Here is a 25,115-nt window from a genome sequence, read left to right on the forward strand (position 1 = left end):
TTTCTTCTTAGCAAGAGTAGGAAGAGAGAAGTTTGGGGAGAGAAACTAGGTTGAAAATGATTGATTAGAAATGTTAATTGATTTGAAAAGGAGTCAAAGATTACTCAAAGATTAAGCCTGAGTGATCATTAAAATGTTAATACTATCAAGTATTAGGACACAAAAAAACTTAGTCCATAAGGATTTCAGTTTGCTGATGCTGTCAAAATGTAACATACCAGAAATGTGATGGCTTTTATAAGGGGATTTATTAAATCAGAAGTTTACAGTTCTAAGGCCATAAAAATGTCCAAACTAAGGCATCAGAGAAAGATACCTTGACTGTGAAGAAAAAGCTGATAGCATTCGGGGTTTCTCTGTCATACAGAAGGCACATGGTGACATCTGCTGGCTTTCTGTCCTGGCTTCCGGTTTCAAACAGCTTCGCCAGGGGCATTTTCTTTCTGAATCTCCAAACATCTCCATGTCATCTCTGAGCTTTTTTCAAGCTTGAATAGGCAGGGACATATCTCCATGGAAGCCACCTAATCAAAAGGCCCCATCCTCAATTGGGTGGGTCACATCTCTATGGGAATAACCTAATCAAGAAGATCCCACCCAAACAATGGGTCTGCCTCTGCAAGACTGAATCAGGAAAAAAACAGGGCTTTTCCGGGATACATAACAGTTTTAACCAGCACAATGGGGGAGACAAATTTTACCTATTGGTGAAATCTGTGGGCTAAGAATTTCCTGAGTCATTTATTTCTTGTTATTGCCAATATTATTGTTCGGATAAAATAAATTACTAGATATAGAAGGAGCCTATAAAGAGAGGTTAGTGTATTCTGAACAGATTGAAGAGATCTCAAAGCCAAAGCAGCTGCATCCACGCAAGTCTCTGTAAGCATTCATGAACCAGAAGTGCTATATCACACTGTATCACACAGATTAACTAGAGCCCCATCCTCCCTGTTGTTCTACCCAAAGCCCTAGAATCCACATTAGAGGTACAGCATCCTGAGGCCAGAGCAGAAGCACCTGGTGGTGGAAGACTGAACTCTTTGCTGAGGGCACTGACAGCACAGGTAGGGAGACACGATGATGAGGAGGTCTACGTAACAACTAATGACCATGCACAGGGCTGTCCCAAAGCACAGGAGGCAATTCTCTAGGGACTCCCTGAAACAACTGCAAGAGTCTTTATAATGCACTTAAAAGGCACTGACTTCCATAGTGCAGTGAAGCTCAAGAACCCTCAAGTTACAAAGAGAAATAGGAAAATGAGTAAAAGAGGAATAGGGATAGATTTTAGGTTAGATATATTGATTTCATGCATCTATTGCCCAAGGGAAATATTAATCAGACAAGTTGTAATTGCAAGAGTAGATCTGGGGTGCAAGAGCAGTTCAATGGTAGAATTCTCACCTACATGCATGAAACTTGGGGTTCATTTCTCAGCCCATGCACTTAAACAATATCACTAAGTGGTGCTGTGATAACAGGATATTCACATGGCAAAAAATGAAAGGTGACCACCACCACACAGGCTACAGAAACAGAAAAAGAGTAGATCCTTGGCAAGTGTTTGAGGTTGGTTTTATGGAAGAGGAATCACCTGCATTTGAGGTTGTAGTTCAACTTACATGAATAGATATGAATCTTAATGGAAAATAGAGGAAAGTAATAAGAGTCTTCCTTGTTTGTTCTATTATATAATTTACATAAGCATATTTTTCTATAGCCACTAAGCCGCCAAACTTTTGATTTTGGTGAATAAAAGTTGAGAAAGGGGAAATAAATAAATCAAATAAAGTAGTGTCCCTGAAGAAATTTTAAAGATAGTATGTAGATGAGAACATTTAAGTGTTAATCAAAAGAGGCCATTATCTTAAATAAGGAATATTAAATCCTGATCGATTTAAAGACATAGAAAGTTATCAGCACTGTTAAGGTCAATTTAATTAAAACTGGAAAAAAACCCACGTTAGAAATTCTAAACCTTATTTCAATGTCTCTGATCACATTGCTTAAAGGAAATTCCTCAGTTCTTTTTTCATAGTAATATTCTCAACTGTAGGATTCGTTGCTTTAAAAATATATGAACTCCATAATTTTCCATCCTCTGAAATCCCATTTTAAGCAAGCCTTTTTTCTTTGCCCTAAGATATTCAACAGAGAAGAAATCTTATTTTAAATATGTATCATATACTAGATGAATCATCAAGTAATTTAGACTATATTTTAATGCCAAATGTTTCCATTTTTATATTGCTACATTACTATCGACGAAGATGCCACTTTTCTTAAGTATACTAAAAAACTCTAAATAAAATCAAGGAATAATATATGCAATGGTAATGTATAAAAGTTGTAGCTATGGAATAGGCAGTATAAAAGTGAATTCTAAGAAATCAAGACTGATCATTAATTTTTGGTTTCATCAGGTTTATAATATAGCTTTACCTTTTAACTATTCATCCAATTTGAGTAGTAGTCTAGAGAACACATTGAATAGCTGCATATGTTATGCAACTAACCAAAAAAAGGTGAAATTGGCATTAAAAATAACTTTATAACCTAGGGAATGATACTGTTAGTTGCTCATACTTAAGGGTTATTCAAAATATTTTTAGTTTGGTTGTTTCATACTATAAGTTCTTAGTAGCTGTCTTAAATACTGGGTTTCACTAAACTTATGGCTAAACTGAGCAGAACCTAAAAAATTCTATATAGCTATTTCTATGAAAGAATTAGGATAAGATAACATTAAATGCCAAGAAACACTTGTAAAATGGAGAAAGTACAATTAATTTTTAAAAACATGATTAATAATCTCTTTGAAAACCAATGCTTAAGCTATGTACAATTACAGTCTGTAATAAATATAAAGAGAATGACTAAAGAGTGCCAACCAACAGTCATTCCATATCAAAATGGTAATAGGAAATCAAAATGGATATCTTCAATAAAATTGGAATATATGCTTCAAATATATAAACATAAAGCCCAAGAACTTTATGTTACTGGAAAAATTCAGCCACCCATATAAACACTAAATCCTTGCAAAGGACTTTTGAAATACTTACAAAGCAACAACCAAACACAAATTAAGGTAGAATAAGGGTTAAGGTTAAGGAGTCACACAGAAAGGATGAATTTTAAAAAGGGATGCTTTTCCCCTGTGGAAATCAATTTGGCATTTCCTCAGAAAATTGAATGTAGAATTACCGTATGACCCAGCAATCCTGCTTCTTGGTTTATGTAGTAACTTAAAATGAAAGGAGGGGCTTGACAGATACCTGTATATCAGTCTTTATAGCAACATTTTTCACAATAGCCAAAAACATAAAAGCAACCCAAATGTCCATCAACTGTTGAATGGATAAACAAAATGTAGTATATATATGCAATAGAATATTACTCAGCAATAAAAAATGTTTACATTCTGATCCATGCTGCGACACTGATGAACCTTGAAGACATCATATTGAATTAAATAATCCAGACACAAAAAGACAAATACTATCTGATCTAGCTTACATAAAATACTTAGAATAGGCAAATTATGGAGAGATGGTGTTCTAGTTTGCTAAAACCGTCAGAATGCATTATATCAGAAATGGATTGCCTTTTATAAAGGGGATTTATTGAGTTACAAATTCACAGTTCTAAGGCCTTAAAATGTTCAAACAGAGGATCTGGAGAATACCTTGACTCCGAAGAATGGTTAATGTCCGTCACATGAGAAGGCACGTGTTCTGGTGTCTGCTGGTCTTTGTCCCTGGTTTCATTGCTTGCAGCTTCTGATTCCAGTGGCTTAAACTCTAAGCACCTTTGGGCCCTCATTTTTAGCTATTCCCTGGCAAAACTATGGGTTTCATCTCATATCTTAGCATCTCCAAATATCTATGTCTTGGTTTCATCTCTCTGTTCTCTATGTTGGCTATCCAAGCATCTCCATGTCTATGTCAGTTCTCTAAGCACCTCCAAATGCCTGCATCTGAACTTAAGCCAAAATGTGTCCACTTTTACAGGACTCCAGTGAACTAATTAAGACCTACCTTGAATGGGCAGAGTCGCATCTCATCTAATCGAAAGGTCACACCCTAAACAATAGTTCTGTCCCCACAAGATTGGATTGGGCTTAAAATAGCATGGCTTTTCTGGGGGTGCATAATAGTTTCAAATGAGCACAGAGAGTAGACTACAAGTTCCCATGAGTTCCGGGAAGGGAGGCAGGGAAGTAATTGCAGAGTTTCATTTGAGGTTATGAGAAACTTGGGATATTGGATGGTGGCAATGGTAACACAATATTTTGAATGTAATTAATATCACTGAATTGTGCATTTGAAAGTGTTTAAAATGGGAAATTCTGAGTTGCATGTGTTACAGCAATAAAAAGTTTAAAACAAAAGGAGGCTTCAATTTGTTCAATTATCTTTTCATAGACATATTGAGAATATTTTGCTTGACTCTAATGTATATGAGGAAACACAAAAATACTAACAGACTGTTTCTTCCCCCCAAAGAATTTAGAGTCCAGTTAGGTATGGATTTGCCATAAATTTTGACCCAGACTTCATAAGAGGTACAAGATGCAATGTGGTGAGGATGTCGAGGTAGGTTCCAACAATGAGATAAGGAAGCCATCAGTCACATTGTGCATGAGGAGTGATTAAATCCTCTCAGCTGAAATACTGTTGGTGGTAAATTACAATGAAAATCAAACCATGTCATTTTAAAATTCAGGAGCTATCTATTTTATAGATCAGGAAATTTATGCCTAAACCCTTTCCTAATATTACACATGTGAAAGTAGAGCTCACAGAATCTGACCCCAACTACTAACTTCATACTATTTCTGTGAAATCTGAGTGAAACAGATTATATTTGCCACCAGAATTCTCGAGGAGTGATCTGTCATGAGTACTGGGTGGGAGAAACATGAAAGACCAGCAAGAAATACATCTATAGTTAATATTTACTTTCTACATGAATCTAAAAATTCTATTGGGGGTACTATAGTACAGCTCTTAGAATTACTGTATTTTTTAAAAACTGATTTGTTCAGTTTACTACAGTAACATTAAGAGAGTTCAGTGCTTTGTTGTTAAGGCAATGATTGTTTTATATTGTGTCCATTTTGCTAATCTGAAACTACATTTCCCAGATTCCCTTTCTTATGTTTATGGGTCATGGCTGGTCACAAGGAAAATTTGCACAAGATTTGGAAGGCAGGATTGAAGCAGCTCCTCTTGGCTCTGCAAGCAAAATCCCCACACACTGTTGCTGACCTAATCTGGTGAAAATGGGCAGCCATGTCCTTCAGCTCCTCCGCCTTCCATTGGACCTCTTCATTACGAGTTCTACAGTTGTGGGCCAGGTGTGCACGCAGCTCTGAATGAAAAGCAGCAGTTTCTTCTGCAGGTTACCCAAGTCATCTGAGTTAGATACAGTGAGAGACAAACAGGGAATCCAAGCAGTTGTTATGTTTTGAAATAATAATTGTGATTTTGAATGCCAAAGAGCACTGTAAACTTGTCAACCACTGTTGACAATTACAGTGTGACTGTTGGTGAAAATCAGCTAAGTATTTTTTTGTAACAAATGACAACCATGTGTTCAGGAAAGGGCATGCTATAGAATGGCTTGGTACCTGCCAGCGGTATACTACTTTGATAAGAATACCAATCGTTCTAGTTTGCTAGCTGCTGGAATGCAATATACCAGAAATGGTATGGCTTTTAAAAAGGGGAATTGAATAAGTTGCTAGTTTATAGTTCTAAGGCTGAGAAAATGTTCCAGTTAAAGCAAGTCTTTAGAAATGTCCAATCTAAGGCATCCAAGGAAATTTGCCTTGGTTCAAGAAGGCCAAGGAAGTTCAGGGTTTCTCTCTCAAGTGGAAAAGCACATGGTGAACACAGTCAGAGTTCTTCTCTCATCTGGAAGGGCACATGGTGAACACGGCGTCATCTGCTGGCTTCTTCTCCTGGCTTCCCGTTTCATGAAGATCCCTGGGAGGCATTTTCCTTCTTCATTTCCAAAGGTCGCTGGCTGGTGAACTCTGCTTCTCATGGCTATGTTGTTCTGCTTTGCTCTCTCTGAATCTCCTTCATTTTCCAAAATGTTTCCTCTTTTATAAGACTTCAGAAACTAATCAAGACCCACCCAAATGGGTGGAGACCTGTCGTCACCTAATCCAGTTTAACAACTACTCTTGATTAAATCACATCTCCAGGGAGATGATCTAATTACAGTCTCAAACATACAGCATTGAGTAAGGATTAGAAGAAATGGCTACCTTAACAAAATGGGATTAGGATTAAAACATGGCTTTTCTAGGGTACATACATTATTTCAAACCAACACACAGATGAACAGAATTTTGACACAAAAAAATCCCAGTACAGAGGCTACTTCAGTGGGCATCAGGCGGAGGCAGATTGGTACCTAGCTGCTCTGACTTCCTTCTCCAGTGCCCAGGCAGTGCTGCTTGCTTGCTACTGTCCTTACTGCACCACAACCAGCACTCCCTTGTAGGTTTGGGACCCTCTGCTAATGCCATGTTGAACCAGCTCCTGAGACCTCTCTAAAGGCCTGTCCTGTGTTATCCTTGAACAATGAACTTTAGACTCCGGTATCCTCCACTTTTGAACGTGTTGTGTGCCCTTGACCTAGTTATCGCATATTGGTTTTATTGGCATTTGGCTAAGCAAGCAAATAAATCGCATTGAATATCAAAGCTATAGTCATGCCAAATCTGCTTTAATTTACAATCACTTCACAGGTCATTTTACAACAATTACACATTACTCCTCTTAGGTTCTAGTAGATTACAGTTTGTTTGCAGGTGCTAGTTTGTTCTTGATGTTTCATTTTTGCAACCTGGCAACTACCTGACTTGCTGTACAGAAACTCCAAACCCATCACTAAATGCAAATACAATATCCCTCTATAGACTTCTTCGCCAGCCTCCTGGTTGTTGAATTTTCTTGGATGTGCCAACCATTCCCATCAAGATCTTTATTCCCACAGCTTCTCTCATAATTGTGTAAGGTCTTAACCTAAGTCTTTTATCCCATATTACTCAACAAATCCTACCAGATACAGGTATAAAATGAACAGGAATTAGTTTTCCAACTGAGAGTTTAATATGTACCTTTATATGAGTCAAAATGATATCAGAAGCTTGCTTATTTTAGAATACATTTCTCCATAGTGATAAAAATTTATATTGAGAAGAAAATGTCAAACTGTTACAAGCTATATTTCCCTTTTTGGTCCATGATCATAGGGTCAACATAAATTCCAAAAATAGAAAAATATTTTTTCTGGTAATAATAGGGCTTATTCATTAAAATTAGTACATTTATTTACCATGTTATTTAAATTCTATCTGTTGTTGACAAGTGTTTTTATCGATTCTTTGTTCTTTGGTTATCTCCCTTTTAGTGCTTCCTTCCTTCTAATGTGTTAACCTTCACAGAGCCTGAAATGCAATTGTCAGAAAGATGTTTGGTATCAAATGCTTGTGATTGTACAGAAACTGGAGATAACTTTCACCAAATTTAACATGGCTTTATGAAAATGGTGGAATAGTAATCGTTAAAGTAATGATAATAGCAACAACAGCTAAAAACCTACTGTTTAATAACAAATACCAGATACAAGAGCATGAGAATTTTATATGTAAAGTTGGCATTATTATTCTCAAGTTAAATATGAGTATCTGAGGCCCCAAGAGAATAAAAAGTATATAGTAGATATTTTTCTTGATTTTTGTATCCCTGTACATAGCTCATTTACTTAAACCTTTATGAATCCCTGAAAGGACATTTAAGGTTTTAAGGTTAAATGCTGTTGTAACTGATATGAAGGCTAATATATAAATTACTTTGCATGACTACCTTAAAATATTTTCTTCCAAAACTGTCTCAAAGCTGACAGAGATTTTGGTCATGAAAACAAACAAAAAAAACACACCAGTAACAGTAAGAACAAAACCATAGAAAGGTGCAGTTTGGATCTTGAGTTTATGGTGAGAATGTTGACAGAACCAAAAACTTCTAGCAAGGGCTCCTCATCTTAGCCAATTTGGAAATATGACAAGAACCATCACTCCTATGACATTACAGTACTTTGCTTGTCAAACACTTAACAAGCAGAAAAAGAGATATATGTATTGGCTCCAGTCCCAGTTTAAACTAGGTTGCCTCCTCATTACTAGAAGCACTTTTATAAATGCAGTCTGCTCATCCACTCCTACGTTGACATTACAGCAAGCCTTTGCTTTATTGAGGGATTATGGTGGGATGGGGATGAGAGAAGACACTGTCCATTTGCTACTCTTTTATTTATTTTTTGCAGTCCAAAGTAATGCAAAGGAAGCATTAATGTTCTGAACAGAAAGCATGGAAAGTAACCTGATTTGGTGACAGGTTTATGAACCTATTTTCCCACCATGATTTTATCATGATAAAAACTAATAATTTTGAGTTTTTGGATTTGAAAATATAGTACATGGGAGGGAGGACGAATAGAAGTAAAAGCCGAAATTCATGATTAAATCAGGAAAGACACAAACATGTAGCATGAGTGCTAGGTGACAAGTATACCTTGTAATTTAACAGTAGGTAGTTATTAGGATATCTGTCATATCTCTCTCTGAAAGGGGGAATTAATATTCTCAATAAAATAATTCAGCATCCCTTCCTTAAATAACCACTCTTCTTAAATTAAAACAATGAAATTCAGAGCACAAGAAGGAAGCAGTAATTTATTTTTATAACATTACTTGGCAATTCAGTTAACACTTTATTCATTCCTTATATGGATCTCAATTATTTATGTGTGCGTTTAACCTACAGTGTTAAGCTGTTAGCATTTTATATCTGGAGTTTGAAAGGAGAGCAGAAACAGACCTGACAGTATGCTAAAAGCATATTCATGCTAGCTGTAAAGAACTAACTTGCAACTTGAGAGATGAGAAAGGGTTGATAAAATATACTTTAGAGGAGAGGCTGCAGCTATTGAAAATGAAATACTTTTCCCATTGCCTAGAAAGCTCCTCTCAGTTCCTTCACCATCAGGGGCAATTTCTTCATGGAGGATTTCCCTGAGTCTCCTCAGTCTAGGTTAGCTTTCTTTTTTTTACGTTGTGTTCTTTTCTTTCATATACTGTATCTCAATTCATGGGATGATTTGAATATAATCTGTAAACCCTATAGGAGAAGCGATTTATCTTTTTGTACCATTGTATCTTCACTGAAAAAAAAAAAGCTAGCATTGTATTTAGTAAATATAACTTTAAATTACAAGAATAAAAAATTAGGTGAATAATCTACATCTAATGGTACAATCTGGTCTAGAATCTAAATTTATTCACCATCATAAAAAAAGAAAAACACTTGTAAGAGAATATATATGATGGAAGGGCTCAGTTCCACAGTACAAAACAAGCTTAACATGCCCAAACATTAAGTGAAAGGAAGAAGATATTTGGAGATATATCAACTTCAGTATTAATTTTACTATGTTGCATTTTTGAAGGGTATAATGGCTAAGAGTCATCCTCCTGCAAGAAAGATAAAGAAAAAAAGAATGAGAAAGAAAAAGAGAGCAAATTCAAGAGAGGACCGAAGGATAGAAAGAGGGAGAGAATGCAGTGTGCACTGACCCAGTTATACAATGGTGGAAATGTTTTTTTGTTTTTTTTAAAATTTATTTGCTATTCTTGAGTGACCCTCCAGCAACCTGAGCCCAAAAGATTGCAGTTCAGTTATAGCATCATCCTCATGGTGTTGCTATGAGGATTAAAGGATTTAATGAAACTAAAGTTTCTGTCATAGCTCCGGGAATGCTAATTAGCTTACCATAAATGTTAAGATAAGTTTTCATTTTTATTTTTCCAGTATATTAAGAGGGCTTGTCTCTGAGAGGTTTGGCTTAAGTATTATGGCCATTTTGCATTGCTCAGTCATAAAATCATTGACTAATAACGTAAAAACCGAAAATAAAAAATCATGAAAATATGAATAAGCTTAACAGGCCTGATTGGCCGAGTGTAAAAAAAATAAAAGAACAAGGAAAGGAAACTCTAAACACAAAAAAACAGATGTTTGACAAGAGTAACAAGCTAGAAATTGTATTTTATCCAATTCCTTTTCCCTTTCAAGCCAATGTAAATCAAAAGAGTTCATTAAAAAAATTAGAAGAGCTCATTAAAAAAGAAAACTCTCATAAGAATTGTGGTAACAGCTCATGCTACCAGTCTCATTTTACTACTGGGAAATTGAAAAGAATGTGTCCCAAACAGTTAAGAACTGACTTTCTTTCATCATTATTCCTTAATTGCATTATTGCATTTTTCTCTTCTAGTTGAAGGATCCTAGATCTTATTTTCCCTATTACCATTTTTAAGAAATAGCATTTTTGTATTTAAAATCTGTTTTATATATTATTTTAAAACAGTCCCAATATTATTTATACCCCATAAATCCTTGAAAAGTAATTATTTTATCTAATATCACCACGCTTAATGTATTCATGTAGAAACATATAGGAGGAAACATATATTCATGTAGAAACATTTGGCCACTGTCTGGACCAAAAAGAAAGGAAATTAGTATTTTAGTTATAAAAATACTATCTTTCAATAATAATACCTCATGACTTGTGTTACTATCTAACTACAAGGAAATTCATAAAATTTCTGCTAAGAATAAAATAGTCTGAGTTTTATTAGACAGCAATCAACAAATATACTACATAGTTGAAAAATCGAATGTTAAGAAACGTTAACTTAGCTCTATTTTGTTTGAAACCTATTTAGAAGGCTTACTATGGCTGCTTAGCTTCATAGTTTATTCCCACAATAAATTTAAGGACAAATAACAGCTGGTGTAGCTACTCTACTTTGTCATTGATTTATAGTCTTTCCACTCCCCCACCCCTCCCCCACCGCTTATAATGTAGATGGAATTCCAATCTGCAACATTACCTGTGCATAAGAACTCTTTGTACTTTTAAGGAACATATCTTTATCTTTTGTCATATGATTTTCTTTTTTTTTTTAATTTTAAATATGCATTTGAATTTGTATATGCCAAAACACTGTCAACTTAGATGATTTCACTTAGTGGAATTTAATATATATATTTTAATGCTTTCTTCCTTTGAGTTCATGCTTCAAAAAGCCTTTCTCACTTTACTTCTATTTCCCTTCAGTATGTTTATGGTTTCTTTCTTCACATTTAAATATTTACCCATCTGGAACATTTTTGAGTAAGTGGTTAAAAGAGGGAAATTGAACTATGAAATTTGTTTAGTCTACTGTTCCAAATTCGTAAGTAATCCAATGTTGCATATTGATTTGGGATTGCCTTTACTACATAATAGAAATTAAGTTTGGGGCGGGCCACAGTGACTCAGCAGGCAGAATTCTAGCCTGCCATGCCAGAGACCCGGGTTTGATTTCTGGTGTCTGCCCATGCAAAAAAAGAAAATTGAGTTTTAAAAACCTGCATATATAGTATTTCCTCTTGAAATTTGAGAACTACTGATTTTGTGCTTTTTACTAATGTTACTTAATTTCACTTCATTACACTTTTTTCAAAAAAGATTTTTGGTTATTCTATCATTATGTACTGAATAAAATTCAATCTATTTGCCAGGATAAATGTTGCTGGTTTGATGAAAATATCATGAAATTTATACAATGTATGTGGGAATGGGTAGCCTTTCAATATTTTCTATCTGAGGAGCATTAGTCTCCCAATTATGAGCTTATTATATTCCTCAGAAAACATCTTAATTACTTCTATATTTTGCCTGGGCACATAACTGCCTAGAATAAAGCCATTTTTTTCCAACTTATTTGAAGCTACATCTTGCAATGTGACTATGTTCTGATTGACATCATATAATCTGAGGTGGTGTGAATAACTTCAGACAACTCTCAATAGGTGTGGTGTCCTCATGTTCTCCCTTTCTGCTGGACTGAATGCCAGTGTTACATAGTTGGCATTGGTTGGCACAGCCATCTTGAACTATGTGATAGAAGTCAGTATTGATTTTAACGTCCAGGCCTTCTCATAGTCTCCTCTGTCAACTGGAACACATGATCATCCCCTCCCTCATGTCAATGCCTGTCTACCTAATACTTATCCTGTCTACCTAAAACTTATTCTTTCAGTTCGTCATCTTTTCCTGATACCTGAATAATGAATGTGATGCCTCTCTTGGTAACCCAACAGGTGGTCTACCTATAAATTTTTAGCATTGATATTGCATTAAAATTGCTTGACTGTCTCCCCAACTGGATTTACAATTCCATGAGGAAAAGTATCTATATTGGTCATCATCAACTCCCTATCCTAATGCCTGGTATTCCATTTTGATATCAGCATGTATTTGATTGACTAGTAAAATATTCAAATTTATCTTAATGAAGAGCTATATTTTAAAAGATAATCTTATATTTTTTACAGTTTATTTCTGGAATTTTATAACTGATTTTCATATTTTATTACTGGCTAATATACTGAACAAATAAATATGATTCTCAGCCTTTATTTTAATGTATTTCCTTTTGAATTTCTGGTGCCATTTTTGTTTCCTTACTTATAATACATACTCCAATAAAAAGCTTCAGGAAGTATTTCGATATATTTAGATACACAAAATAATTTTAAATATTTATGTCACTGTATGAGAACCTCTCAGATGGGTGGTTCCCAGGCATTCACTTGAAAACTACAATTTTACAGTTCAGTAATTTGTCTTCATGTGTTGATTTAAAATAAACCCCAAAATATTTGCTGCAATTCATAGAAGAAAGCTAAGACAATGTAAAATCCCTAAAGTTGAATAAATATGTTCTTAGTGAAACAGAAAATGTCACAATATCATACTGAATTGGAAAATATATCCTCTTGCTATTAACATTGAGGAGACTCCCAGTAGAAAATTACCTCCACATTTAATCAACCTACAAGGAAACCTACAGGTGAATATGTCTTGCCCACGCATACATACCCTCCAATCGGTGCATTAGTTTATAAAAAGCAACAAAGAATTTTACTTCAGGAAATACAGCAAAATAAAGTGAGTCAGTCCCCTTCCATTGTAAATATATAGACATTCCTGGTAAAATAGAGCATATGTTAAAGTTACCACAGTGTTCTTCCTAATACATTTATATTGCACTAGAAAAATCCCCAGCTTCCATGGCAAAGAAAGAATACAAGTTTACAGCATTAAGTTAGAGCATGTATTAAACAGCCCATATGGATTGAGCATGATTTCCAACTTTTTGTAACTCTTAAGCATAAATTTGGCTTTATTAATAGTAGCATCAAATATACAGTATTCCATAATGCACATTACTTTTTAATAAAGAATTTGTAGCAAAGAACCTTGCTGACTTTATATAACATTATGTTATTATAGTATGATTTCTAATGATCTATCTAGGCAACTGTTTCCAACAAATAGTCACACCTCATAAAACTACTTTCCCTCCATGAGAAAAGAGAGAGATAGCATGCATATATAGTCTATTACACTGAGCTCTAATTATTTTGTATTGCCTATCTGTTAAATAGTTTTAATGAACTTCTTTGACCAGGCCTGGAAAGAATTAACTAAAGTAATATCAAGTAATTATAATTATACATAGACAAAATCATTTTGTTCTTAGCCTAGAAAATGTGTTATTAGCAGCAATACTTTTTTAAACCATTAAAAAGTGACCTTAGAGATATTAAAATAGTGATTTCAATAAAACTATAAGATTTAGTTCTCTACAGCTTCATTATATATTTTTTGTGACATAACCAGCTTATTAAATGGGTTGAACTCAATAGGGTTATAAATGCCTTAGTTTTTCCTCAACTCTTGACATCTGACATGATTGCTCACATATTTCCACTCTGAATACCTCAGGCTACATATCTTGTCTTTCTAGAAGTTGACGAAATTAAGGGAGTCAAGAGAGGAAAAGTAGGTATTTGCTTGCTTGCCTGTTGTTTGTTTATTCATGCATGCAACTGCTCTGCTGTTGTAGGTCTCTTTTGTTAAGTCATAGATTCTTAATAAACAGCAATTATTCAATGCTAGAATTTCTTTAGGGATACATTAATGCTTTCTTTGGAGTTCTTCGGGAAAACTATGACACTAGTAAGTTCATACTTTAAACAATGTACATTCCAATTACCAGCTTGCTCCTTGATGCCTACTCTGCCCCCCTTGCCAGAAATATAATCTATGCCTTCTAAGTGCTGGAGTCTTCTTATGTCTACCTGGAAGAAGGACTTTCAAGATAGTTTATTTCACCTGTCATCCAAGGCATCCAGGTGCCAATGGATTCACTGACCTTTGGATGCCATTTGGTGGAAATCCAGATTGCTCCCCACCTTCCCTCTCTATTCATCCTATTATAAGAGACTGGACCAGATCATCTTATTTCTTCAAAATTCTTAAGGTGGAAAGGCAGTCCTAAGTCTTGATGTTTTCTTAAGTCCTCAAACTCCAAAAGACATATGACCTTCTCCAATAACTTTCTAGCCATATTCCATTCTTTGAGGTGCCACAGGTATATGCCTAAGAGTTTCTAAAGCTCAGTTTTCTCCCTTTTCAGATATCCCAATCTCCACCAAGTAGTCTGCTGGAGCCCTCCCAAATTTATACAAATATAATATCATGTTTAGTTTGATACTGTGAGATAAACACATATTTATCTATTTTCAAAATTAACTGTGCTACTCTGATAACTTATTCTTCCATATGAATTTGTTGAAAATTATCTCAGTCACTGAAAAACACTCCTGATATTATTATAACTATATTTAATTTGTATATTATAAAGAAAATTTGTACATGATATTTAACCTTTCCATTGATGAACATGGTTTAAGTCCATACTAAGGATCTATATTAATTTTAGTAGAAGTTGATAATTTTCTTTGTAGAGCTCTTGTATATTTTTGCTGTTTTATTTAGTATTCCCAGGTTTTGTTTCTATAGTATATAAACTATATTTTTAAAGCTAGATTGTCTAATTCTTGCTAATTTTTCTTTGCTATTGTAAAAGACATAAATTTTTATATAGCTACCTTATGTCTGGAAAACTATCAGGAATCTTGTCGTTTTAGTAATTTCTCTCTAGGTTCTTTTCAATTTGATAGACAGAAATTAATGTTTTCTGAAAATACTGACTGGACTGTTTATTAATCTCTAGGTATTATTTTTTTTTCATGGTAACATTATCTCTCATTTTCTATCACTTTCTCTCTCTACTCTGAATCTGGATATTTTCCTTATTTCTTAAATTTTACTAATCCTCTATTCTGCTGGGTCTAATAAACTTTTTAACTCCATTCTGTGGTTTTAATTTCCAGATTTTATTTTTTCAGATCTGTCCGTCCTTTTGTTCATAGTGTTTCTGTTACTTTTTTCTTTTTCATATGTTGCCTTATATTAAATATTTTTATATCACTTTCAAATTGTTCTATTTCAGATTTTCTAAGTACTAATTTTCACATAAATTGAGCTTGTTTTATCTTCCTCATAGTAAGATTTTAAATATTTCATTAGCATTTTTGTAAGCTCATTTTTAGCTGCTTTCCCCTGCTACAGTCAGCCCTTAAAGTATTTTGCTTTACTATAAGGAATAATTTCAAGTGTTCTGTCAGGTGCTCAATGGATTTCACCTATAACATGATCCCTTTTCACCCTTTATATCAGTTATGAGTTTGGAGAGATCTAAACAATGAGAATGTAACAAATATGGGTTAATACCTGCACCTGGGAGAGTAATACCTCAAGCCCACAACTTGAGCCCAGGTTAAAACTAAGCTTCCTGGTCTATCTTGCGCTGCAGGTACGCTGTTTTTCATCCTTGCCCAGAAGGCGAAGTTTGTCATGGTTCCTACAAAAAGCAGATCCCAGTTCTAGACTAGTTTTGCATAGGCCCAGGGAAATACCCTCACGGCACTTACAAGTGATAACCTCAGTCTCCAACCATTATGACCTATTATTTTTCTTTATTTTTTTTTTGATATGCTGTACAGTGGAGGTCAAATTTCATTCTTTTTCTATGTGACTATCCTGCTATTGCAGTACCATCTGTTGAATTTTTTGTGGGGGGGGGGGGGGAGACAGGGGTAGAAAGTACATGGGCTGGGACTCGAACCCCCGTCTCCCAAATGGCACCTGAGAATTCTACCACTGAATTACCCTTGCACCCCACATTATGGCCTATTTCCATAATTCCCCTAAGTGTATATTACTGTGATGTTAAATCCTCCTTTGTTTATGTAATGACAATTTTCTTTATTTTTATCTGCATATTTACAATGCTTTCCTGTTATATTTAATTCAGAATGTTTATAGGCAGAAGAAAGGCTATTAGGGTTATCACATTTTATTTCATGTTGCAAATTCAAGAGAAACAATTAAATGGCACATAATATAAGGAGATTATGGTTCAAAAAAGGAAAAATGGTTTCATGGCAACATGGGAATCAAGGCTAGTTCAGAAAAAAAACAATTTGATATTTACTGTGCGGTTATGGTAAGATGAGAGTAGTCTGTACTCAAAAATATTGTCAGTCTGAAATTAGAGACATACGCATTCCCATGAGCCTAAGTCACAAGACTCCTTTTTTCCTAGCTGTTTTAGTATTTAGTATTTTAGTCCTAAGGAAAGTATATATCCTCAACTGGAACACATATTTGCAAATATAAGTTAAAATTAGAAATATCATTGTCCAGAATGTGAAGATATTGTTAAAATTTTAGTGCACATATTAGTAAAAAAGTTTAAGCCACCCATGCTATTTACTACTGCAAATGAAGAAAGTATGATTATGCAAAAACATCAGTGAAAGCCCATGCCACACAAGCACTAGAGATAGTTTTAGGTTCAGATCATCATTCTCACTCATGCAATCCATGGGCCATAATAGGGTATCATATTAACTTAGTTTGGAAACAGATACAAGGCAGGAATCCTAGTATACTTGGCAGCTTCAGTATACTTGGCAGCTTCAGGAGTGTGGTTTTCAGGGAAAATTCTGATAATACTCCAGGAGAAATGTTTTCAGGCCACCCAAGTGTCTGCCTGTGCCTAAGGGATGAGACAAGATATGCGGATGCAGGAACAATCCTGGATTTAGTCAATCTCATTCAACACTAGTATAGGAAGCTTATAATATCCTTTGAGCCCAACTTTCAGGCCCTCAAGGAAGAATTTAGTCCGAGGAGTCCACCACACACAGGCATCTCAGGCCTGCGTCTCCATAGGTCTTAATAGCTCACTCCAAGTCCTCCAAGCCTGGATGCAGCCAATCACACATGGGTCCTTTTCACAGTAAACAACAATGCTTGGTAACAGAGCTGATATGCCTCATTTGACTTCAACTAATAGTCTCCAGGGAAATGGTACTAGGAGAGACAAGTCTGAGATCATGAAGAAAATAGAGAAAACATTTAGACTTGCTGATAACCCTTCTCCCCAACCACTCACTTAACTGGTGTGTGTGTGTGTGTAGTTTTAGCGAATCTTTTGATGTCAAAAATATCTTAGACATGGTATCGTTGACAAAGCAATATGAAGTCTCTTACAATTTTGATGAGAAGACAATTAAGAATTGGGGTCTATCTAAATAAATAATGCCCTTGTGTTCCTCAATACCTCTACTACTTTTGAAAATTATCATCCAACTCCTCAGGCCTACTGTGTTTGGTAAAGAGTGATCATCCTGTTACTCAGGAATGGAATGAGAGTACATACAGTGCTTCTTCCTTAGTTAACATAAAGCCAAATTATTCCATCTTCTACTTACTTTCCATTATCCATAATTCTGCTGCCAATATGGGTGTGTATAATATTATGCACCTAACAACTGAACATAACATTTCTAATAATAAAGAAGCTATTATTTATTCTAAAAATAAAGAAGCCAGAAGTCCTTGGCTTTCAATTATTTTCTGACTTTGAAGATAGCTTCTGGCAAAATAGCATACCGGTTACAGGGATAAGAGAGAGACAGATAGAGACACGAGGTCAAAGGAAAAACGGTGATGACAACACCCATATCTCTAGCCCAGACTTCTGTCTTGAACTTTCAACTCATATATACAACTCAGAATCTGAATTTGGATGTCTAAAACACATCTTAAACATAACAGGACCAACAGTGAACTCCAGGTATTTTTCTACTCCAACACTCCACCAAATCTGCATCATCAACAGTTTTTCCATATATATTAGTGACAATATCATCCTTTCAATTGCTCAGGTTAAAACCCTGAAAATCATCTTTGACACCTCTTTTTCTTTTGAATCCCCCATTCAGGCTATCAAAACATACATTAGTTTTATCCAAAATGTTTCCAGATTCCACCCCTTTTCACCATCGCCAGATACCACCCTGATCTGCAAAGCCATTGTCTCTCTAGGATTACTGCAATGGCCTCATGAATTCTTCTGCTTTCATTCCTGCTGCTACAGCCCATTCTCAACACAATAGCCAGAAGCGTCCTTTAAAACATAATAAATCAGATCATGCTATTTCACTGTTCAGAATCCTGTACTTCTCCTATTTATATACTCAGAGAAAACGAACCACTTGTTACAATGGCCTGCAGATACTGCTGGATCTGTTTTCTTCTTGTCTCTCTGGACACATTTGGTATGGCCCTTCCTTTCTCTTGTGTTACTCCAGCCACACTGGTTTCTTGTTGTTTTTTAATTATACTGAGCACTTCCCTGCCACAAGCACTTTGCATCTGGCTGCCCTCTCTGCCTGCACTGCCCTTCTCAGCTATCTGTATGAATAGTGCTGCTGTCATCAGTTCTTTGCTCAAATGTCATTTGCCCCGTGATGCTTTTCTTGGTCACCCATTTAAAATTGCAGTTAAACACCCTTAAACCCCTTAAACCCACTGCCTTCTTAACTTTCATTTTGACTTTGTCAGTCTTGCTCTAAAACTGTACTTCGGAAGTTATTATGGTTATTTCCTTTGAGAACATAAGCACCTGTAATAAGTGGATATTAAGTCTCCAGATTTTGTGGTCAATTACGATAAGATCAGAAATTCTCCCTATTTCTATGGAATCCCAAATAATTGGCGCGCGCACGCGCGCACACACACACACACACACACACACATTGCTTCACTAACACCCTACAGGCCCTTCAAAGAACTTTTAGTTCCTCAACTTGGGTTTTTTGTTGTTCTTGTTTTTGATAGAGTTTACTCTCTAGCACAAAGTCGATATAACATTGCATAACCTGCATTATAGAGACCTTTGTGATTTTTATGGCTCTATCAACAAACAAAGTTTGATGGAGACTCATTAGGGAATGTAAATGAGGTATACCCCGGAATATTATATTACTGTGACTAGTAAAACAAATTACCACAGACTTGCTAGCTCAAGGAAACAACAGAAATTGGTTCTCTCACGGTTCTGGAGGCCAGAAATATGAAGTCAGCATCACCAGGCCTGAAACTCAGGAGTCAGCAGAGGTATGCACCCTCCAGAAGCGCTCCAGGAGAATATGTCCTTTGCTTCGTCCTGCTTCTGGTGGCTTCTGGCATCTTTGCCTCGTAGCTACATCACTCCAGAAAATTCAGATCTGTCTCTGCTCCATTTGATCTTTACATCAACTTCCCCTCTCTATCTGTCTGTGAAATTGCTCTCTGCCTCTCTTATAAGGCCACTTGTTAATGGCATCTAGGCTCCACCTGGGTAATCCAGAATAATATCTTCAACTGAATATCCTTAACTTAATCACATAGGCAAAGACACTTTTCAAATAAGGGAACACTTACAGGTTCCAGGAGTTAGGGCTTGACTGATGACTTTGACTAGCGGTGGACTGGGGGGTGGGGGGCTTCATCTAACTATTATACCTGGGGCATATAATTATGTAGTGACTGGTTTAAAATCAATATTTTTCTTTCTCAGGTATTGGAAGGAATGTTACAAATTTAAAATTATTAGAGATACGAATAATAATAGGATAGGCTAATAGCAGTAATTTAAAATTAGTTAATTGGGTTACTGATAAATGCCAGGATGATGATGACTACTACTATTCAATCAGCATATATTCACTGATGTGGGAAGTACAACCTGCAGAAATATCCACATGGTTTAAATTGCTGTCCTGTGCATAAGTGAGGAGGTTAAGACCTTGACCAGGGATCTAGGGAAATACTTTGCCAGGAGATGGGTCCCTGATGATGTCCATTTTGTAGTTAAATCCCCTAGTGCATATTCCTGCGAATGTGAACAAATAAGGGCATTCTTTAAAATTCAGGTACATCGAATACTGGGAGCATACAATTACATTGAAAAGTGCCTGGCTAATTCAACCGCATCATTCTACAGAGCAATGTTTGGCAAGTTTATGAAGAGGTTGTTTATGCTGAAAAGTTGGGGATCCATTGCCTGCCATACCCTGTAGATCCCCCAGATCTTTCCATTATCTCTTGGTGTTGGCTTTGACTATTAATTGAACTATTTAGTACCATTTTCTGAGCTAGAATCTGTCCTTTGACAAAGAAATTAGGACTTCAAAAACATACCACCTCATGAAAAAATTGTAATTTTTTTTTTTTTTTTTTTTACATAGGCAGGCACCGGGAATTGAACCCAGGTCCTCTGGCATCGCAGGCAAGTATTCCTGCCTGCCGAGCCACTGTGGCCCACCCAAAAATTGTAATTTTTTTCTTTGAGATTGAAGACCTTTAGCTGCCTTTCCCAGGTAGATTGAGTCCTCCGGGGAGCTTTTCAGATCAGATCATCCACGTACTGAAGGGGGGTTGGATGTCTTAGAAGTGTTGTATCTTTTATATCATTTTCAAAGTACTGAAAGAAATAGAATGGGTCTCTGTGGATTCTTAAGATTTTACTGCCCAAATATATTTTTGGTCATTCTAAAAGAAGGACTTAGGTTATAAAGCAGCAAAACAAAATAAAAGCACAAACAGAATAATACTTAGTTATGAAACCATCAGTGTGTGTAGCCCAGGTAAAGGGGGTTCTATGTCCTCTTGCCCTGGTCCTTGAGCAAAATGATACCCATATGGACCCCAACAAGTTGAAAGCTGCAAATAATCAGAAAATTTCAGGACTGAGGCTCATATGGAGAGAAAGAAGGTACACAGAATGAAATTTTCTTTTTTTTCTTTTCATTTTCCTGTTTTTTTTTTTTTTTAATTTGTTTTGTTTTGTTTTTTGGAATCAGCCAAAGAAGAGCCAAAGGAAATTGAAGCGAAAATAACTCTGGGTACTGAGTCCTTTCCTCAGTCGTTGTGCTAACATTGCTGAGATGACCATGAAGGCAGAGATGGATACCCTGCTGCATCCCAACATATTAACACATAGATTGTAGATTGGACCTGTGATAAATATAATGCTACAGGTTCTGGAGGGAAGGATTGGAGAAGCATTCCTTAAGCGCATTTGCAAGCATGCACAAACACATACATGTTCCCACAGTATCCTCCTTTCTTTATTGAATTATCTGGTTCCTTTAAGCTCATGCTCTATGCTGAAGTCAGCATCTCCCTTGAAGATGTTTGACAATGTTAGTCACTACCTGTTTCACTTTATCTGCTTGCAGCTGCCTTTGTATTTTCTAAAAGCCACTGCCCTGAAAGAGAATCTGTTATAACCCGAGTACTGCTCCGTCAGCACACACCACGTGAATTCACAGAGGTGCTTCCCCTTGCTGCTTGCTTGCCTGCCTGTGAGCACTTTCTAAATGTGCTAGTTGATATAGAGAGGAATCCACAAGAACAATAGGATAGGGGGAGGAGGAGAGATCAGTGTTTCACATCTTCCCCTTCCCATAGTATCCCCAGCCATTGGGATTTCCTTCATTTCTTTTTAGGAACCTAAGTTTGATAGAGGATGTCATCAATAATATTACAACCAGGTTAAGCTAAGTGCTATTTAAAAACCCCACAAACTTTAGTGGCTTTACACCATGGAAGTTCATGCCCCATATAAAGTCACAACTGTGGTGAGAGAAGAGAGGGGACCCCGCTCCACACAGTCTTTCGGGAACCCAAGTTTATTCTATATCTTGGGGCTTAAAAGCCATCACATGGCCAGCAAATAAGGGAAGAGAAAAAGTATGAAAGATGGCATGAAAGGTTTTTCTCATAGATTGTTTCACAGCCTACATTTCATTGTATGTTTTTTAGTTTTCCTGGCTGCTATGACAAGCACCATGCATTGGGATGGTGTGTTAGTTAGATTCAGTTGTCAACTTGGCTAGGTGAGCATACCTAATCTTGTTGCTGCGGACATAAGCCAATGGTACGTGAACCTCATCTGTTGCCAATTACATCTGCAGTCAGCTAGGAGGCGTGTCTGCTGCAATGAGTGTCGTTTGACTTAATTGGCTGGTGCTTAAATGAGAGAGCGCAATGTAGCACAGCCTAAGCAGCTCAGCATTCCTCATCTCAGCACTCGCAGCTCAGCCCAGGCCTTTGGAGATGCAGAAAGAAGTCACCCCGGGGAAAGTTGTTGGAACCCAGGGGCCTGGAGAGAAGACCAGCAGAGATCATCCTGTGCCCTCCACGTAAGAAAGAATCTCAGTGGAAAGTTAGCTGCCTTTCCTCTGAGGAACCAACAAAATAAATCCCCTTTTATTAAAAGCCAATCCGTCTCTGGTGTGTTGCATTCCGGCAGCTAGCAAACTAGAACAGATGGTTTCAACATCAGCAATTTATTAGCTCACAGATTTAGAAGTTCAAATGCAAGGTGTCATCAAGGCTATTCTTTCCCCTCACAGCCTGTATTGTTGTGGTACTAGCTTGTTGTCATCCTTGGGATTCCTTGGCTTGCATTTGACATGGGGATCTCTATCTCCTTGTATCTGCCCTTCCAGTTTCTGCTGATTTTTATCTTCTCTCTGTGTGGTCTTCTCTGACTCCTGGCTTCTGGTTCTTCTCTTTATTTAACTTCCAGTAGTACTTATTAAGACCCACCCTGATTCAACTGACCACACCTTAATCAATAACATCTTCAACTGACCCAATTTGCCAAGAAGCTCATACCAACAGGAGCACTTATTGAGACTAAGAATGTGTCTTTTGAGGTGGAATGTAATTCAGTTTACCACAGTGTCTGTAACAGTCACAGCTAACTGCAAGGGAGGCTGGGGAACAGGGTCTTGCTGTGCGCCCAGAGGAAAGACAAAGTGTGTTTTGGTGACACTAAGCAATCTCTGCTACAATTTTTATAACATTGGGCTCTCTTAAAGTTCCTCATTTGTAAGTGATCATTTCTTCAGTATCATTTGAAAGCTGCTACTTCTGATAATCAACATTATATATTGGTATGCTTCGGGTAGTCTAAGCCCTCTGCTCTTCTCTGAAACTTTAAATTATAGTTTTGTAAAATTTCCTCTGAATTACCCTCCTCCCACCCTCCCTCCCTCCCTTCCTTCCATCTTTCTTTCCTCCCTCCCTCCTTTCCTTCCTTGTTTCCTTTTACCTGTCTTACATGCAGAAGACCTGCTAAACTATTTGGTATCTTCATCCATTCATAATTAAGAATAAGTCACTAAGACAAATTGGATGTTCTATGCAAGGTCTTGTGAACTGCTAAATTTCTCTATAAGGTAATCTGTCAAAGAACAAATGTGTGTTATTCTAGGTATGTGCGTGTTACCTGTGTGTTTGTAGGTGCATGTCTGTGTATATGGGGGTGTGTGATGAGTTGCCATCATTATTAGAAAGAAATGGAGCAAAGGGGCTGGAATCCCTCCTCTGTACATAGATTTTTCTAAATCTCCTTTTTCCAGTATGGCATATTTCTGCCTATTGCCTCTATTTGAGAAATTGGCCATTTTAAGCTGAAAGTGATTTTATATAGAAACTTGTATGATCAGAAAAAGGCATTGGGAATGTTGGAGAGTATGTTCTAGGTACATCTCCCCAAATTATTCCCAGAAAACACTCCAGAACCTGTCAATGTACCTGCAACATCTGACACTGACAAAAGTGAAGAATAGGAAAACTACCACTGGTTCTGTTAGTCCCACAGGGGTGGGAAAAAACTTTTAATACCTGCAGTTCTGTGACCAGGAAAAAAAAAGCAAAAAATACCTAATTCAAATAATATATTGCTTTATTAAAAAATCAGGAATTAGGGAGCCACCTCTCCACAGTTTACTTTAGAGCCAATCTTACCTGCTAAAGAAGCATAGCAAAATTGAATGGCCCCTTGCCTCTTACACTTATAAAACTAGTGACTGGACATGGAAACTTGCAAACACTTTCTCAGAAAAATCCCTCTACCTCATTGCCTTTACTGACCATCAAAGATGTGAGAGGACGTGTGTTCGACCCTTACATTGAAACTAATTCAAAACCCCAGCTGAAAGGAGTACAGGAAAGATAGTCTCTAGTTTTTCAACTCTGAAATGTAAGATAGCATGTTATTAATCAAACTACTCTTTAACTCTCCCTGATATTGGAAGTCCTTGGGTTAAATTTTTCCAGAACAGTATGGGCGAGGGGATCTAACTGCTCTTGTCTATGGGTATTCTACAACTTTCCTGTTTTAAGCATCCTGCCTCGTTTACACATTTTGCGGTAATAGCTTCTCTGCTATTTAATCCATTCTAGAATTTTGCAGAGGAGCAAATGGTTCTCAATGTCCTCACCCTCCAGACATTTGGTATTCAGTTTTTCAGCCTTTTTATCTCCTCCATCTTTCAAAAGTCACTGATAGCTTTTGCTCGTCAAAGTTTTATCTTCCAATAGCTTTGCCCTTGTAGGGATTCACAGCTTTAATTACTTGTTTTTAGTGGGGTTTTAGGAGAAAACAAATCATGTAAAAACAAGTTCAACCCAAAGTGAATTCACACTTTTCTTTTTATCTTTACCTTTTCCTAAGTGATCTATTCCAGCCTATTAGCCTTAAATAGTATACGTATACCAATAATTCCTAAATTTGTATTTTCAACCTGAGTTTCACCATAGGAATCCAGACTCATATTTCTCACTGCTTACATGACACGTTCTCTTGAATATATATAATTCTGCCAAAATAGAATTCTTGATATGTTCTCTACTTGCCTGTTTTTCTCCATAGCATC

The sequence above is a fragment of the Tamandua tetradactyla genome, chromosome 7 (genome assembly GCF_023851605.1).
Source record: "Tamandua tetradactyla isolate mTamTet1 chromosome 7, mTamTet1.pri, whole genome shotgun sequence".
In the NCBI taxonomy this organism is placed as follows: Eukaryota; Metazoa; Chordata; class Mammalia; order Pilosa; family Myrmecophagidae; genus Tamandua; species Tamandua tetradactyla.